Source organism: Schistocerca cancellata, chromosome 3 (genome assembly GCF_023864275.1).
Source record: "Schistocerca cancellata isolate TAMUIC-IGC-003103 chromosome 3, iqSchCanc2.1, whole genome shotgun sequence".
NCBI lineage: Eukaryota > Metazoa > Arthropoda > Insecta > Orthoptera > Acrididae > Schistocerca > Schistocerca cancellata.
Genome location: NC_064628.1, coordinates 706,075,009 through 706,087,898, shown reverse-complemented (window position 1 = coordinate 706,087,898; position 12,890 = coordinate 706,075,009). Strand labels below are relative to the sequence as shown.

General features: G+C 45.7%; 34 non-coding genes across 34 annotated transcripts; 22 read left to right on the top strand and 12 right to left on the bottom strand.

Annotated features, from left to right (window-relative positions):
* Window positions 1-162: 162 nt before the first annotated feature.
* Trnac-gca (transfer RNA cysteine (anticodon GCA)) lies at window positions 163-234 on the top strand. The gene has a single exon. It is a non-coding gene; the product is annotated as a tRNA-Cys (tRNA).
* A 274-nt stretch (window positions 235-508) lies between these two features.
* On the bottom strand, window positions 509-580 carry Trnaa-cgc (transfer RNA alanine (anticodon CGC)). Its single transcript has one exon. It is a non-coding gene; the product is annotated as a tRNA-Ala (tRNA).
* Window positions 581-698: 118 nt separating this feature from the next.
* Trnaw-cca (transfer RNA tryptophan (anticodon CCA)) lies at window positions 699-770 on the top strand. The gene has a single exon. It is a non-coding gene; the product is annotated as a tRNA-Trp (tRNA).
* Window positions 771-1,088: 318 nt separating this feature from the next.
* On the top strand, window positions 1,089-1,160 carry Trnac-gca (transfer RNA cysteine (anticodon GCA)). The gene has a single exon. It is a non-coding gene; the product is annotated as a tRNA-Cys (tRNA).
* Window positions 1,161-1,434: 274 nt separating this feature from the next.
* Window positions 1,435-1,506, bottom strand: Trnaa-cgc (transfer RNA alanine (anticodon CGC)). Its single transcript has one exon. It is a non-coding gene; the product is annotated as a tRNA-Ala (tRNA).
* Window positions 1,507-1,624: 118 nt separating this feature from the next.
* On the top strand, window positions 1,625-1,696 carry Trnaw-cca (transfer RNA tryptophan (anticodon CCA)). The gene has a single exon. It is a non-coding gene; the product is annotated as a tRNA-Trp (tRNA).
* Window positions 1,697-2,014: 318 nt separating this feature from the next.
* On the top strand, window positions 2,015-2,086 carry Trnac-gca (transfer RNA cysteine (anticodon GCA)). The gene has a single exon. It is a non-coding gene; the product is annotated as a tRNA-Cys (tRNA).
* Window positions 2,087-2,360: 274 nt separating this feature from the next.
* On the bottom strand, window positions 2,361-2,432 carry Trnaa-cgc (transfer RNA alanine (anticodon CGC)). Its single transcript has one exon. It is a non-coding gene; the product is annotated as a tRNA-Ala (tRNA).
* A 508-nt stretch (window positions 2,433-2,940) lies between these two features.
* Window positions 2,941-3,012, top strand: Trnac-gca (transfer RNA cysteine (anticodon GCA)). Its single transcript has one exon. It is a non-coding gene; the product is annotated as a tRNA-Cys (tRNA).
* A 274-nt stretch (window positions 3,013-3,286) lies between these two features.
* On the bottom strand, window positions 3,287-3,358 carry Trnaa-cgc (transfer RNA alanine (anticodon CGC)). The gene has a single exon. It is a non-coding gene; the product is annotated as a tRNA-Ala (tRNA).
* A 118-nt stretch (window positions 3,359-3,476) lies between these two features.
* On the top strand, window positions 3,477-3,548 carry Trnaw-cca (transfer RNA tryptophan (anticodon CCA)). The gene has a single exon. It is a non-coding gene; the product is annotated as a tRNA-Trp (tRNA).
* Window positions 3,549-3,866: 318 nt separating this feature from the next.
* Window positions 3,867-3,938, top strand: Trnac-gca (transfer RNA cysteine (anticodon GCA)). Its single transcript has one exon. It is a non-coding gene; the product is annotated as a tRNA-Cys (tRNA).
* Window positions 3,939-4,212: 274 nt separating this feature from the next.
* Window positions 4,213-4,284, bottom strand: Trnaa-cgc (transfer RNA alanine (anticodon CGC)). The gene has a single exon. It is a non-coding gene; the product is annotated as a tRNA-Ala (tRNA).
* A 118-nt stretch (window positions 4,285-4,402) lies between these two features.
* Window positions 4,403-4,474, top strand: Trnaw-cca (transfer RNA tryptophan (anticodon CCA)). The gene has a single exon. It is a non-coding gene; the product is annotated as a tRNA-Trp (tRNA).
* A 318-nt stretch (window positions 4,475-4,792) lies between these two features.
* Trnac-gca (transfer RNA cysteine (anticodon GCA)) lies at window positions 4,793-4,864 on the top strand. The gene has a single exon. It is a non-coding gene; the product is annotated as a tRNA-Cys (tRNA).
* A 274-nt stretch (window positions 4,865-5,138) lies between these two features.
* On the bottom strand, window positions 5,139-5,210 carry Trnaa-cgc (transfer RNA alanine (anticodon CGC)). Its single transcript has one exon. It is a non-coding gene; the product is annotated as a tRNA-Ala (tRNA).
* Window positions 5,211-5,328: 118 nt separating this feature from the next.
* Trnaw-cca (transfer RNA tryptophan (anticodon CCA)) lies at window positions 5,329-5,400 on the top strand. Its single transcript has one exon. It is a non-coding gene; the product is annotated as a tRNA-Trp (tRNA).
* A 318-nt stretch (window positions 5,401-5,718) lies between these two features.
* On the top strand, window positions 5,719-5,790 carry Trnac-gca (transfer RNA cysteine (anticodon GCA)). The gene has a single exon. It is a non-coding gene; the product is annotated as a tRNA-Cys (tRNA).
* Window positions 5,791-6,064: 274 nt separating this feature from the next.
* On the bottom strand, window positions 6,065-6,136 carry Trnaa-cgc (transfer RNA alanine (anticodon CGC)). Its single transcript has one exon. It is a non-coding gene; the product is annotated as a tRNA-Ala (tRNA).
* A 118-nt stretch (window positions 6,137-6,254) lies between these two features.
* Window positions 6,255-6,326, top strand: Trnaw-cca (transfer RNA tryptophan (anticodon CCA)). Its single transcript has one exon. It is a non-coding gene; the product is annotated as a tRNA-Trp (tRNA).
* A 318-nt stretch (window positions 6,327-6,644) lies between these two features.
* On the top strand, window positions 6,645-6,716 carry Trnac-gca (transfer RNA cysteine (anticodon GCA)). Its single transcript has one exon. It is a non-coding gene; the product is annotated as a tRNA-Cys (tRNA).
* Window positions 6,717-6,990: 274 nt separating this feature from the next.
* Trnaa-cgc (transfer RNA alanine (anticodon CGC)) lies at window positions 6,991-7,062 on the bottom strand. Its single transcript has one exon. It is a non-coding gene; the product is annotated as a tRNA-Ala (tRNA).
* Window positions 7,063-7,180: 118 nt separating this feature from the next.
* Trnaw-cca (transfer RNA tryptophan (anticodon CCA)) lies at window positions 7,181-7,252 on the top strand. The gene has a single exon. It is a non-coding gene; the product is annotated as a tRNA-Trp (tRNA).
* Window positions 7,253-7,570: 318 nt separating this feature from the next.
* Trnac-gca (transfer RNA cysteine (anticodon GCA)) lies at window positions 7,571-7,642 on the top strand. The gene has a single exon. It is a non-coding gene; the product is annotated as a tRNA-Cys (tRNA).
* A 274-nt stretch (window positions 7,643-7,916) lies between these two features.
* Trnaa-cgc (transfer RNA alanine (anticodon CGC)) lies at window positions 7,917-7,988 on the bottom strand. The gene has a single exon. It is a non-coding gene; the product is annotated as a tRNA-Ala (tRNA).
* A 118-nt stretch (window positions 7,989-8,106) lies between these two features.
* Window positions 8,107-8,178, top strand: Trnaw-cca (transfer RNA tryptophan (anticodon CCA)). Its single transcript has one exon. It is a non-coding gene; the product is annotated as a tRNA-Trp (tRNA).
* Window positions 8,179-10,756: 2,578 nt separating this feature from the next.
* Trnaa-cgc (transfer RNA alanine (anticodon CGC)) lies at window positions 10,757-10,828 on the bottom strand. The gene has a single exon. It is a non-coding gene; the product is annotated as a tRNA-Ala (tRNA).
* Window positions 10,829-10,946: 118 nt separating this feature from the next.
* Trnaw-cca (transfer RNA tryptophan (anticodon CCA)) lies at window positions 10,947-11,018 on the top strand. The gene has a single exon. It is a non-coding gene; the product is annotated as a tRNA-Trp (tRNA).
* Window positions 11,019-11,336: 318 nt separating this feature from the next.
* Trnac-gca (transfer RNA cysteine (anticodon GCA)) lies at window positions 11,337-11,408 on the top strand. The gene has a single exon. It is a non-coding gene; the product is annotated as a tRNA-Cys (tRNA).
* A 274-nt stretch (window positions 11,409-11,682) lies between these two features.
* Window positions 11,683-11,754, bottom strand: Trnaa-cgc (transfer RNA alanine (anticodon CGC)). The gene has a single exon. It is a non-coding gene; the product is annotated as a tRNA-Ala (tRNA).
* A 118-nt stretch (window positions 11,755-11,872) lies between these two features.
* Window positions 11,873-11,944, top strand: Trnaw-cca (transfer RNA tryptophan (anticodon CCA)). The gene has a single exon. It is a non-coding gene; the product is annotated as a tRNA-Trp (tRNA).
* Window positions 11,945-12,262: 318 nt separating this feature from the next.
* On the top strand, window positions 12,263-12,334 carry Trnac-gca (transfer RNA cysteine (anticodon GCA)). Its single transcript has one exon. It is a non-coding gene; the product is annotated as a tRNA-Cys (tRNA).
* Window positions 12,335-12,608: 274 nt separating this feature from the next.
* Trnaa-cgc (transfer RNA alanine (anticodon CGC)) lies at window positions 12,609-12,680 on the bottom strand. The gene has a single exon. It is a non-coding gene; the product is annotated as a tRNA-Ala (tRNA).
* Window positions 12,681-12,798: 118 nt separating this feature from the next.
* Window positions 12,799-12,870, top strand: Trnaw-cca (transfer RNA tryptophan (anticodon CCA)). The gene has a single exon. It is a non-coding gene; the product is annotated as a tRNA-Trp (tRNA).
* The last annotated feature ends 20 nt before the right edge of the window (window positions 12,871-12,890 follow it).

The window sequence follows — 12,890 nt, the reverse complement described above, 5'->3', positions numbered from 1 at the left end:
TCTCCAGGCGCGAGGTGTCTAGTATTTTTGATATTTATATCGTTTAACGCTAATATATAACTGAGAGATAATGATTACACGATATTTTGCTCGATTAGACGTCTTTAGCCAGGCAGAGTGTAATATTTTTCGTTAAGTTATGGGAATAGGAAGATCGTGAAAGGGGGTATAGCTCAGTCGTAGAGCATTCGACTGCAGATCGAGAGGTCCCCGGTTCAATCCCGGGTGCCCCCTTCATTTTTCAGTATCTCGAAAAAACAAAAGACGATTGTCGCGGTGAGTTGCAAATACATGTTTGAGATGCACTCCGCACGCCATACCGAAGGCTTTGGAGCAACATTTCAATGGGAGGATCGCAGCCAAGGGTCTTGCAGGTCATCGTCCTGCCGCCATGAGGTCGAACTGTACGAAATCCACTTGCTTGGGGGAAGAATCTTGTACACTGAATTTTATAGAATATGGTGATAGGCAAAAGTTTTCATGTACTGCTGCACGGAGAAACAAAAATTGGAGGAGCTGGGATTTGAACCCAGGACTTTCTGCATGCGAAGCAGACACTCTACCACTGAGTTACACCCCCGCCAGAGCAAGTACATCTGGGACGAGTCTCTCCTGGATACTACTGTCATTATTTCTTAGGTTTGAACGGTACAGTAAGTTCTCGAGGAACCTATTCATGACAAGACCTAAGCAGCGTCGACTCCGTGGCGCAACGGTAGCGCGTCTGACTCCAGATCAGAAGGTTGCGTGTTCAAATCACGTCGGGGTCACAATGAAATTTTCGTTTACGAAAGCCATAGGCGAGTATGTCAGTTTAATCAGATACCAAACGATTACAAAGAACGGACGAACAGAACTTGCTTGAAAAAAGCTACTAGTGCAATTTTCGCATTCTGACATTAAGGTGAAGGCGCCGACTCGCACTTTCTCCAGGCGCGAGGTGTCTAGTATTTTTGATATTTATATCGTTTAACGCTAATATATAACTGAGAGATAATGATTACACGATATTTTGCTCGATTAGACGTCTTTAGCCAGGCAGAGTGTAATATTTTTCGTTAAGTTATGGGAATAGGAAGATCGTGAAAGGGGGTGTAGCTCAGTCGTAGAGCATTCGACTGCAGATCGAGAGGTCCCCGGTTCAATCCCGGGTGCCCCCTTCATTTTTCAGTATCTCGAAAAAACAAAAGACGATTGTCGCGGTGAGTTGCAAATACATGTTTGAGATGCACTCCGCACGCCATACCGAAGGCTTTGGAGCAACATTTCAATGGGAGGATCGCAGCCAAGGGTCTTGCAGGTCATCGTCCTGCCGCCATGAGGTCGAACTGTACGAAATCCACTTGCTTGGGGGAAGAATCTTGTACACTGAATTTTATAGAATATGGTGATAGGCAAAAGTTTTCATGTACTGCTGCACGGAGAAACAAAAATTGGAGGAGCTGGGATTTGAACCCAGGACTTTCTGCATGCGAAGCAGACACTCTACCACTGAGTTACACCCCCGCCAGAGCAAGTACATCTGGGACGAGTCTCTCCTGGATACTACTGTCATTATTTCTTAGGTTTGAACGGTACAGTAAGTTTTCGAGGAACCTATTCATGACAAGACCTAAGCAGCGTCGACTCCGTGGCGCAACGGTAGCGCGTCTGACTCCAGATCAGAAGGTTGCGTGTTCAAATCACGTCGGGGTCACAATGAAATTTTCGTTTACGAAAGCCATAGGCGAGTATGTCAGTTTAATCAGATACCAAACGATTACAAAGAACGGACGAACAGAACTTGCTTGAAAAAAGCTACTAGTGCAATTTTCGCATTCTGACATTAAGGTGAAGGCGCCGACTCGCACTTTCTCCAGGCGCGAGGTGTCTAGTATTTTTGATATTTATATCGTTTAACGCTAATATATAACTGAGAGATAATGATTACACGATATTTTGCTCGATTAGACGTCTTTAGCCAGGCAGAGTGTAATATTTTTCGTTAAGTTATGGGAATAGGAAGATCGTGAAAGGGGGTATAGCTCAGTCGTAGAGCATTCGACTGCAGATCGAGAGGTCCCCGGTTCAATCCCGGGTGCCCCCTTCATTTTTCAGTATCTCGAAAAAACAAAAGACGATTGTCGCGGTGAGTTGCAAATACATGTTTGAGATGCACTCCGCACGCCATACCGAAGGCTTTGGAGCAACATTTCAATGGGAGGATCGCAGCCAAGGGTCTTGCAGGTCATCGTCCTGCCGCCATGAGGTCGAACTGTACGAAATCCACTTGCTTGGGGGAAGAATCTTGTACACTGAATTTTATAGAATATGGTGATAGGCAAAAGTTTTCATGTACTGCTGCACGGAGAAACAAAAATTGGAGGAGCTGGGATTTGAACCCAGGACTTTCTGCATGCGAAGCAGACACTCCACCACTGAGTTACACCCCCGCCAGAGCAAGTACATCTGGGACGAGTCTCTCCTGGATACTACTGTCATTATTTCTTAGGTTTGAACGGTACAGTAAGTTTTCGAGGAACCTATTCATGACAAGACCTAAGCAGCGTCGACTCCGTGGCGCAACGGTAGCGCGTCTGACTTCAGATCAGAAGGTTGCGTGTTCAAATCACGTCGGGGTCACAATGAAATTTTCGTTTACGAAAGCCATAGGCGAGTATGTCAGTTTAATCAGATACCAAACGATTACAAAGAACGGACGAACAGAACTTGCTTGAAAAAAGCTACTAGTGCAATTTTCGCATTCTGACATTAAGGTGAAGGCGCCGACTCGCACTTTCTCCAGGCGCGAGGTGTCTAGTATTTTTGATATTTATATCGTTTAACGCTAATATATAACTGAGAGATAATGATTACACGATATTTTGCTCGATTAGACGTCTTTAGCCAGGCAGAGTGTAATATTTTTCATTAAGTTATGGGAATAGGAAGATCGTGAAAGGGGGTATAGCTCAGTCGTGGAGCATTCGACTGCAGATCGAGAGGTCCCCGGTTCAATCCCGGGTGCCCCCTTCATTTTTCAGTATCTCGAAAAAACAAAAGACGATTGTCGCGGTGAGTTGCAAATACATGTTTGAGATGCACTCCGCACGCCATACCGAAGGCTTTGGAGCAACATTTCAATGGGAGGATCGCAGCCAAGGGTCTTGCAGGTCATCGTCCTGCCGCCATGAGGTCGAACTGTACGAAATCCACTTGCTTGGGGGAAGAATCTTGTACACTGAATTTTATAGAATATGGTGATAGGCAAAAGTTTTCATGTACTGCTGCACGGAGAAACAAAAATTGGAGGAGCTGGGATTTGAACCCAGGACTTTCTGCATGCGAAGCAGACACTCTACCACTGAGTTACACCCCCGCCAGAGCAAGTACATCTGGGACGAGTCTCTCCTGGATACTACTGTCATTATTTCTTAGGTTTGAACGGTACAGTAAGTTTTCGAGGAACCTATTCATGACAAGACCTAAGCAGCGTCGACTCCGTGGCGCAACGGTAGCGCGTCTGACTCCAGATCAGAAGGTTGCGTGTTCAAATCACGTCGGGGTCACAATGAAATTTTCGTTTACGAAAGCCATAGGCGAGTATGTCAGTTTAATCAGATACCAAACGATTACAAAGAACGGACGAACAGAACTTGCTTGAAAAAAGCTACTAGTGCAATTTTCGCATTCTGACATTAAGGTGAAGGCGCCGACTCGCACTTTCTCCAGGCGCGAGGTGTCTAGTATTTTTGATATTTATATCGTTTAACGCTAATATATAACTGAGAGATAATGATTACACGATATTTTGCTCGATTAGACGTCTTTAGCCAGGCAGAGTGTAATATTTTTCGTTAAGTTATGGGAATAGGAAGATCGTGAAAGGGGGTATAGCTCAGTCGTAGAGCATTCGACTGCAGATCGAGAGGTCCCCGGTTCAATCCCGGGTGCCCCCTTCATTTTTCAGTATCTCGAAAAAACAAAAGACGATTGTCGCGGTGAGTTGCAAATACATGTTTGAGATGCACTCCGCACGCCATACCGAAGGCTTTGGAGCAACATTTCAATGGGAGGATCGCAGCCAAGGGTCTTGCAGGTCATCGTCCTGCCGCCATGAGGTCGAACTGTACGAAATCCACTTGCTTGGGGGAAGAATCTTGTACACTGAATTTTATAGAATATGGTGATAGGCAAAAGTTTTCATGTACTGCTGCACGGAGAAACAAAAATTGGAGGAGCTGGGATTTGAACCCAGGACTTTCTGCATGCGAAGCAGACACTCTACCACTGAGTTACACCCCCGCCAGAGCAAGTACATCTGGGACGAGTCTCTCCTGGATACTACTGTCATTATTTCTTAGGTTTGAACGGTACAGTAAGTTTTCGAGGAACCTATTCATGACAAGACCTAAGCAGCGTCAACTCCGTGGCGCAACGGTAGCGCGTCTGACTCCAGATCAGAAGGTTGCGTGTTCAAATCACGTCGGGGTCACAATGAAATTTTCGTTTACGAAAGCCATAGGCGAGTATGTCAGTTTAATCAGATACCAAACGATTACAAAGAACGGACGAACAGAACTTGCTTGAAAAAAGCTACTAGTGCAATTTTCGCATTCTGACATTAAGGTGAAGGCGCCGACTCGCACTTTCTCCAGGCGCGAGGTGTCTAGTATTTTTGATATTTATATCGTTTAACGCTAATATATAACTGAGAGATAATGATTACACGATATTTTGCTCGATTAGACGTCTTTAGCCAGGCAGAGTGTAATATTTTTCGTTAAGTTATGGGAATAGGAAGATCGTGAAAGGGGGTATAGCTCAGTCGTAGAGCATTCGACTGCAGATCGAGAGGTCCCCGGTTCAATCCCGGGTGCCCCCTTCATTTTTCAGTATCTCGAAAAAACAAAAGACGATTGTCGCGGTGAGTTGCAAATACATGTTTGAGATGCACTCCGCACGCCATACCGAAGGCTTTGGAGCAACATTTCAATGGGAGGATCGCAGCCAAGGGTCTTGCAGGTCATCGTCCTGCCGCCATGAGGTCGAACTGTACGAAATCCACTTGCTTGGGGGAAGAATCTTGTACACTGAATTTTATAGAATATGGTGATAGGCAAAAGTTTTCATGTACTGCTGCACGGAGAAACAAAAATTGGAGGAGCTGGGATTTGAACCCAGGACTTTCTGCATGCGAAGCAGACACTCTACCACTGAGTTACACCCCCGCCAGAGCAAGTACATCTGGGACGAGTCTCTCCTGGATACTACTGTCATTATTTCTTAGGTTTGAACGGTACAGTAAGTTTTCGAGGAACCTATTCATGACAAGACCTAAGCAGCGTCGACTCCGTGGCGCAACGGTAGCGCGTCTGACTCCAGATCAGAAGGTTGCGTGTTCAAATCACGTCGGGGTCACAATGAAATTTTCGTTTACGAAAGCCATAGGCGAGTATGTCAGTTTAATCAGATACCAAACGATTACAAAGAACGGACGAACAGAACTTGCTTGAAAAAAGCTACTAGTGCAATTTTCGCATTCTGACATTAAGGTGAAGGCGCCGACTCGCACTTTCTCCAGGCGCGAGGTGTCTAGTATTTTTGATATTTATATCGTTTAACGCTAATATATAACTGAGAGATAATGATTACACGATATTTTGCTCGATTAGACGTCTTTAGCCAGGCAGAGTGTAATATTTTTCGTTAAGTTATGGGAATAGGAAGATCGTGAAAGGGGGTATAGCTCAGTCGTGGAGCATTCGACTGCAGATCGAGAGGTCCCCGGTTCAATCCCGGGTGCCCCCTTCATTTTTCAGTATCTCGAAAAAACAAAAGACGATTGTCGCGGTGAGTTGCAAATACATGTTTGAGATGCACTCCGCACGCCATACCGAAGGCTTTGGAGCAACATTTCAATGGGAGGATCGCAGCCAAGGGTCTTGCAGGTCATCGTCCTGCCGCCATGAGGTCGAACTGTACGAAATCCACTTGCTTGGGGGAAGAATCTTGTACACTGAATTTTATAGAATATGGTGATAGGCAAAAGTTTTCATGTACTGCTGCACGGAGAAACAAAAATTGGAGGAGCTGGGATTTGAACCCAGGACTTTCTGCATGCGAAGCAGACACTCTACCACTGAGTTACACCCCCGCCAGAGCAAGTACATCTGGGACGAGTCTCTCCTGGATACTACTGTCATTATTTCTTAGGTTTGAACGGTACAGTAAGTTTTCGAGGAACCTATTCATGACAAGACCTAAGCAGCGTCGACTCCGTGGCGCAACGGTAGCGCGTCTGACTCCAGATCAGAAGGTTGCGTGTTCAAATCACGTCGGGGTCACAATGAAATTTTCGTTTACGAAAGCCATAGGCGAGTATGTCAGTTTAATCAGATACCAAACGATTACAAAGAACGGACGAACAGAACTTGCTTGAAAAAAGCTACTAGTGCAATTTTCGCATTCTGACATTAAGGTGAAGGCGCCGACTCGCACTTTCTCCAGGCGCGAGGTGTCTAGTATTTTTGATATTTATATCGTTTAACGCTAATATATAACTGAGAGATAATGATTACACGATATTTTGCTCGATTAGACGTCTTTAGCCAGGCAGAGTGTAATATTTTTCGTTAAGTTATGGGAATAGGAAGATCGTGAAAGGGGGTATAGCTCAGTCGTAGAGCATTCGACTGCAGATCGAGAGGTCCCCGGTTCAATCCCGGGTGCCCCCTTCATTTTTCAGTATCTCGAAAAAACAAAAGACGATTGTCGCGGTGAGTTGCAAATACATGTTTGAGATGCACTCCGCACGCCATACCGAAGGCTTTGGAGCAACATTTCAATGGGAGGATCGCAGCCAAGGGTCTTGCAGGTCATCGTCCTGCCGCCATGAGGTCGAACTGTACGAAATCCACTTGCTTGGGGGAAGAATCTTGTACACTGAATTTTATAGAATATGGTGATAGGCAAAAGTTTTCATGTACTGCTGCACGGAGAAACAAAAATTGGAGGAGCTGGGATTTGAACCCAGGACTTTCTGCATGCGAAGCAGACACTCTACCACTGAGTTACACCCCCGCCAGAGCAAGTACATCTGGGACGAGTCTCTCCTGGATACTACTGTCATTATTTCTTAGGTTTGAACGGTACAGTAAGTTTTCGAGGAACCTATTCATGACAAGACCTAAGCAGCGTCGACTCCGTGGCGCAACGGTAGCGCGTCTGACTCCAGATCAGAAGGTTGCGTGTTCAAATCACGTCGGGGTCACAATGAAATTTTCGTTTACGAAAGCCATAGGCGAGTATGTCAGTTTAATCAGATACCAAACGATTACAAAGAACGGACGAACAGAACTTGCTTGAAAAAAGCTACTAGTGCAATTTTCGCATTCTGACATTAAGGTGAAGGCGCCGACTCGCACTTTCTCCAGGCGCGAGGTGTCTAGTATTTTTGATATTTATATCGTTTAACGCTAATATATAACTGAGAGATAATGATTACACGATATTTTGCTCGATTAGACGTCTTTAGCCAGGCAGAGTGTAATATTTTTCGTTAAGTTATGGGAATAGGAAGATCGTGAAAGGGGGTATAGCTCAGTCGTAGAGCATTCGACTGCAGATCGAGAGGTCCCCGGTTCAATCCCGGGTGCCCCCTTCATTTTTCAGTATCTCGAAAAAACAAAAGACGATTGTCGCGGTGAGTTGCAAATACATGTTTGAGATGCACTCCGCACGCCATACCGAAGGCTTTGGAGCAACATTTCAATGGGAGGATCGCAGCCAAGGGTCTTGCAGGTCATCGTCCTGCCGCCATGAGGTCGAACTGTACGAAATCCACTTGCTTGGGGGAAGAATCTTGTACACTGAATTTTATAGAATATGGTGATAGGCAAAAGTTTTCATGTACTGCTGCACGGAGAAACAAAAATTGGAGGAGCTGGGATTTGAACCCAGGACTTTCTGCATGCGAAGCAGACACTCTACCACTGAGTTACACCCCCGCCAGAGCAAGTACATCTGGGACGAGTCTCTCCTGGATACTACTGTCATTATTTCTTAGGTTTGAACGGTACAGTAAGTTTTCGAGGAACCTATTCATGACAAGACCTAAGCAGCGTCGACTCCGTGGCGCAACGGTAGCGCGTCTGACTCCAGATCAGAAGGTTGCGTGTTCAAATCACGTCGGGGTCACAATGAAATTTTCGTTTACGAAAGCCATAGGCGAGTATGTCAGTTTAATCAGATACCAAACGATTACAAAGAACGGACGAACAGAACTTGCTTGAAAAAAGCTACTAGTGCAATTTTCGCATTCTGACATTAAGGTGAAGGCGCCGACTCGCACTTTCTCCAGGCGCGAGGTGTCTAGTATTTTTGATATTTATATCGTTTAACGCTAATATATAACTGAGAGATAATGATTACACGATATTTTGCTCGATTAGACGTCTTTAGCCAGGCAGAGTGTAATATTTTTCGTTAAGTTATGGGAATAGGAAGATCGTGAAAGGGGGTATAGCTCAGTCGTAGAGCATTCGACTGCAGATCGAGAGGTCCCCGGTGCTACCTGCTGTGGAGGCGGGAAATTCTCAAAGTGTCGCAAGCCACCAGCACTCTCCCTAGAGAAGAAGGGGGGCTGGGCCTGATAGACGTCACGACGAAATGCGCGGCACTGTTGCTCCATCGAGCTCTACAAATGGAGGACAGAAGTGTAGACTGTACCACGTCGTCTCTACTGAAAGAACACAGACCCGATTCCGGGGAAGCGCCGGTAGACGTCAGTAGAATACCCTACAAGATGCGCTACTTGAAGCTAATAATAATTGACAGTAGCTACATCACATCCACTCTAGCAGTGAAGGAGATGAGAACTGCAGCGAAAATCTATCGCGCACTGAGAGGCAGACAAGGAAGAAGCAGAACAGAGACGAATCTTCCAGACCACGACTGGCCACAAGTCTGGAAGAATCTCTCCGAGAAAGCCATACCTCCGGAAGCTAGAGACACGTGGTACAAAGTCGTACACAACAAGATACCGACGAACGAGCGGCTAGCGCGCATCGGCATGCGCGAGTCACCGCACTGCGAAGCGTGCAACGAGATCGACACCGTGGAACACCGCTTCACATGTCCGACAAGTCAGGCGATATGGGAGACATGCAGGAAAATGGTGGCACTCATGAACAGGGCGGACCACCGAACTATAGAAGCCACAGCCCTCACGATCCCGGCTGCAAAATGTTTCCCAAGACCCAAACGCGTCGCGACCATGTGGACGTTCGCGATGACAGCGCACGCCATAATCGCAAAAAAACAAACGGACGGAGTGCAGTTCCTCACCGATCTCTGGGAGGAACACAAGCGAGCCAAGCGGAAAAACAACTACAGGCAGACGTTCCAGAACTACCTACAGATAGCGCTGGACGCCGCCTTCAAGGACGCCCTCCGTCCCCACACGCCGCGACCGCCACCGACGCCGCCGCCGCCGCCGCCGCCGCCGCCGCCGCCGCCGGCGCTGCCGCCGCCGGCGCTGCCGCTGCCGCTGCCGCTGCCGCCACACCACGCCCCCCCTCTAGTCCTCCACGCCTCCATCGTCGCCGATGCAGAGACCCTCCAACACCCCCAAGTGTTGTGTGTTAAAAGTGATGCGGTGTAAAATTTGTGCAGTGCAATCACAGTGTCCGCAACGGAAAAAAAGGTGTAAATATTATTAGATGAGTGCTACGGCTACACATATAGCGTATATCCAGGTAGCGTTCATAAAAAATGTGCGAAACATCACTCGCTACACCGAAGATGACTATGTGAGTAGACTAACAAAAGAAACAACTCTCTGCATTTTCTATCTAATCATGTTAAGCTTACATAGAATTTATTTGTCCACTTATAGAGTTTTTCCTTAATTATGTCTCAAATGTGTTCCATATCGCCCTCTCACTCTAATTCTCTCTCTCTCTCTCTCTGTCTCTCTCTCTATCCCGCTCTCGCTCTATTCCTCTCAAACACAATCTCATGGACACCTTCGCTATATAAATATATAATATATAATATTCACTCATACATATTTGTCATTTTCCTTTGCCTCCTAGATGTAAGCCTTAGCCAGTAAGACAACTCTAATAATAGTTACATGCCACATAATGGCACCAGACCAATAACTCTACCTAAAGTCTAGAACTTAGAAGTGCTTGAATCAACCCATAAAATTAACAAAAATGCAAATTAAACAGGAAAAATGAAATATCTTTGCTCCACTGACTTACAAATCAGTGCAACAGTGTAAATCAACCTGCAAATGCACAAAATATAACGAAACAGACAATTGCAACAAAGTTACATATCAGAAAAGAAAGAAAAAGACTCGATAACTAACAGAAATTGAAATTGAAAGTACCATGGAATCCCAAGACTGTATTTGTTATTCTGTAAATAAAAGTTTATTACGTTTAAAAAAAAAAAAAAAAAAAAAAAAAAGTTCAATCCCGGGTGCCCCCTTCATTTTTCAGTATCTCGAAAAAACAAAAGACGATTGTCGCGGTGAGTTGCAAATACATGTTTGAGATGCACTCCGCACGCCATACCGAAGGCTTTGGAGCAACATTTCAATGGGAGGATCGCAGCCAAGGGTCTTGCAGGTCATCGTCCTGCCGCCATGAGGTCGAACTGTACGAAATCCACTTGCTTGGGGGAAGAATCTTGTACACTGAATTTTATAGAATATGGTGATAGGCAAAAGTTTTCATGTACTGCTGCACGGAGAAACAAAAATTGGAGGAGCTGGGATTTGAACCCAGGACTTTCTGCATGCGAAGCAGACACTCTACCACTGAGTTACACCCCCGCCAGAGCAAGTACATCTGGGACGAGTCTCTCCTGGATACTACTGTCATTATTTCTTAGGTTTGAACGGTACAGTAAGTTTTCGAGGAACCTATTCATGACAAGACCTAAGCAGCGTCGACTCCGTGGCGCAACGGTAGCGCGTCTGACTCCAGATCAGAAGGTTGCGTGTTCAAATCACGTCGGGGTCACAATGAAATTTTCGTTTACGAAAGCCATAGGCGAGTATGTCAGTTTAATCAGATACCAAACGATTACAAAGAACGGACGAACAGAACTTGCTTGAAAAAAGCTACTAGTGCAATTTTCGCATTCTGACATTAAGGTGAAGGCGCCGACTCGCACTTTCTCCAGGCGCGAGGTGTCTAGTATTTTTGATATTTATATCGTTTAACGCTAATATATAACTGAGAGATAATGATTACACGATATTTTGCTCGATTAGACGTCTTTAGCCAGGCAGAGTGTAATATTTTTCGTTAAGTTATGGGAATAGGAAGATCGTGAAAGGGGGTATAGCTCAGTCGTAGAGCATTCGACTGCAGATCGAGAGGTCCCCGGTTCAATCCCGGGTGCCCCCTTCATTTTTCAGTATCTCGAAAAAACAAAAGACGATTGTCGCGGTGAGTTGCAAATACATGTTTGAGATGCACTCCGCACGCCATACCGAAGGCTTTGGAGCAACATTTCAATGGGAGGATCGCAGCCAAGGGTCTTGCAGGTCATCGTCCTGCCGCCATGAGGTCGAACTGTACGAAATCCACTTGCTTGGGGGAAGAATCTTGTACACTGAATTTTATAGAATATGGTGATAGGCAAAAGTTTTCATGTACTGCTGCACGGAGAAACAAAAATTGGAGGAGCTGGGATTTGAACCCAGGACTTTCTGCATGCGAAGCAGACACTCTACCACTGAGTTACACCCCCGCCAGAGCAAGTACATCTGGGACGAGTCTCTCCTGGATACTACTGTCATTATTTCTTAGGTTTGAACGGTACAGTAAGTTTTCGAGGAACCTATTCATGACAAGACCTAAGCAGCGTCGACTCCGTGGCGCAACGGTAGCGCGTCTGACTCCAGATCAGAAGGTTGCGTGTTCAAATCACGTCGGGGTCACAATGAAATTTTCGTTTACGAAAGCCATAGGCGAGTATGTCAGTTTAATCAGATACCAAACGATTACAAAGAACGGACGAACAGAACTTGCTTGAAAAAAGCTACTAGTGCAATTTTCGCATTCTGACATTAAGGTGAAGGCGCCGACTCGCACTTTCTCCAGGCGCGAGGTGTCTAGTATTTTTGATATTTATATCGTTTAACGCTAATATATAACTGAGAGATAATGATTACACGATATTTTGCTCGATTAGACGTCTTTAGCCAGGCAGAGTGTAATATTTTTCGTTAAGTTATGGGAATAGGAAGATCGTGAAAGGGGGTATAGCTCAGTCGTAGAGCATTCGACTGCAGATCGAGAGGTCCCCGGTTCAATCCCGGGTGCCCCCTTCATTTTTCAGTATCTCGAAAAAACAAAAGACGATTGTCGCGGTGAGTTGCAAATACATGTTTGAGATGCACTCCGCACGCCATACCGAAGGCTTTGGAGCAACATTTCAATGGGAGGATCGCAGCCAAGGGTCTTGCAGGTCATCGTCCTGCCGCCATGAGGTCGAACTGTACGAAATCCACTTGCTTGGGGGAAGAATCTTGTACACTGAATTTTATAGAATATGGTGATAGGCAAAAGTTTTCATGTACTGCTGCACGGAGAAACAAAAATTGGAGGAGCTGGGATTTGAACCCAGGACTTTCTGCATGCGAAGCAGACACTCTACCACTGAGTTACACCCCCGCCAGAGCAAGTACATCTGGGACGAGTCTCTCCTGGATACTACTGTCATTATTTCTTAGGTTTGAACGGTACAGTAAGTTTTCGAGGAACCTATTCATGACAAGACCTAAGCAGCGTCGACTCCGTGGCGCAGCGGTAGCGCGTCTGACTCCAGATCAGAAGGTTGCGTGTTCAAATCACGTCGGGGTCACAATGAAATTTTCGTTTACG